Here is a 2,500-nt window from a genome sequence, read left to right on the forward strand (position 1 = left end):
TTTTTTTTGTTTTTGTTCTCCCTTTTTTATTATGTGTTCTTTCTCTTTTTTTTATCGCCGTCTCTATTGTCTCTCCTTCAGCGTGTTCCCTCCTCACGACACAGGATCTAGTGAGCCACTGACACTCGCTCCTCCGGGGAAGCCTAATGTTATGGCCGTGTGCGTGCGTGCGTGCGTGCGTGCGTGCGTGTACGAGCTCGCCCGCTCCGTCCGCCAGTCCTTCAGTTACCGAGCTCTTCAAGCTGCCCTTCGGATGAGTCCCGCGTCCTGTTGCCCCTCCGGATATCCGACGTAGGTGACACCATCCGCACGTTTAAAGAAGAAGGGGCGAATATAGGTTATTTTTTGGATTTTTTTTTTACAATTTAGAAGAGAAAGAAAAAGACAGGCTCGATCCTACCCCAAGGCGTGCCGGCGGGTCAAGATATCGGGGTCGAGGCTGTGCGCGGGCGCCTGCCAGCGCGCCATCCAGCGACTCGTTCCTGGAAGCGAAGCCGAAGGCGACCTCCGCGACCTGGGGAAGGCGACGTGCAGAAATCCCAGTGGGAATATCCTGCGAAAAGGAGAAGTAATTCTTCTGACAAAACGACGATGGAATTTGCGTCTCAGGTAGAGAAAATAATAAAGTCGGTGGATCCAGTCGGGAGCGAACCGCGATCCTCGGCGACGGCGATCCGAGCGAGATAAATGTGCGTGAACGTTAGCGAAGAGATAGCTGGGTATCCGGTGGTCGAACGCTGTATCTGCCGCGACAGGATGCTGCCAATCTGGATCCCTTGTAGGGACGCGTTGAGGTCCTCTACTGGGCGGCTTGTCACGGCGAAAAAGTGATAAGGAGGGAAAATAAAGCAAGCAGACTCACTCATGAACCATGGACATGTGCGTTTATTCATCTATTTTTCATGTGTGCACGTTCTCGAGGAGGTAAAGGACAATGAAAGATCACCGGAAACGGACCGAAACGTCGGAGCGTTCAAATTAAATGTTTTGCTTATTCAGATGGTTTAAGTACGTTGATAAGCATTTGTTACACATCCTTTACTTAAGACAAACTTAATTCGTACGGTCAGTTCCAAAGATTAGCCGAATTTGTAGATGCAATAACACTTATTAAGAAAACAAGTAACTAATCGGCGAAACTAAATTACATGGTCGATAGATTTTGAAAGTCTTCCATAACTCATCAGTCCCTTGCGGCTTGGGAGATCCCCGCCAATGACGTCATTTCGAGACGTCACGAATACGTCATCATTCGGTCCCTAGTTGCCAGATGAATTCAAAGAGCGCTGTCATGCATGTACACTCAATTAAAGTGCCGAAAGTTTCGCTATTACGTTAACTATTTTTAAGAACAGCGATAGATAGAGTGAAAAGAAAAGGGTGTGAGAGAGATAATGATATAGAAAGGAAACTAGAGAGGAGAGAAAGAAAGCTAGATGAGGTAAAACAAGAAACTAAAAGAGGTGGGAGATAGAGATAAGGAGACGAGAGGTGAGAGACAGAGCGAGAAAGTGGAAGCAAAACAAGAGCAATATAGATAGCGAGAGATAAGGAGACACGCGCAGAGAGGAGCGACAACTAGAAAGTGGGAGTAAATCGAGGGCAAAGGAGATGAGAGAGAGAGAGGTGGGGGGGTTAGAGAGAGACAGACAGACAAAGAGATAGGGAGATAGACACAGGCAGAGGAGGAACAGGTCGAAAGCGGGAGTAAACGAGACCAGAAGATAGCAAAAAACAATAGAGAGAGAACAAGAAAAATACAATAAATTTGAGGGATAGAGAGATAAATTAACAAGCACACAGAAAAAGAACAAGATGAAAAATAACAAAGTTTAAAAGGGAGAGAGAGAGAAAGAAGGTAAATAATTTTGAAAAAGGGAAAGGCCGTGTTTGAGAGGCAGAACACAACCAAGGAATTTTAATAAGAAGAAAAAACATGATAAATAGGAAAACAGAGAAAGATATTACACACAAAATCGTCATTCAAAGAAAGTGTAAAGGATACACAACGATAAAAAACAAGGCTGTGGTTTTTATTTAATTGCAGTTTAAAATACACTGAATCATGTTACCATGACGAATGTTGACACCGTCTTATAATGTAAATCATTGTTGTTAGTATTACTTGTAATAAAAAGAAATCGTGTGTGATTGGTGTTATCAATGATAATGATACCAGTAATTTTAGGAGAATAAATACTTAATGATGAAAATTATCATGATGATGATTACGATGACAATCTAGATCATGATGATCATAATGATCATTAAGATGATAATAATGGTTATATCAATAGTAATGATAATAGCAATGGCAATGGCAATAGTAATAACAATAATAATGATAATAATAATAATAATAATAATAATAATAATAATAATAATAATTATAATAGCAATAACAATAATACATAATGATGATAACAATATCAATAATGATAATGATAATAATGATAATGATGATAGTTGAAATTATAACAGTAAAATGATAATAATTATA

This window comes from Penaeus monodon, chromosome 11 (assembly GCF_015228065.2).
Source record: "Penaeus monodon isolate SGIC_2016 chromosome 11, NSTDA_Pmon_1, whole genome shotgun sequence".
Lineage (NCBI taxonomy): Eukaryota > Metazoa > Arthropoda > Malacostraca > Decapoda > Penaeidae > Penaeus > Penaeus monodon.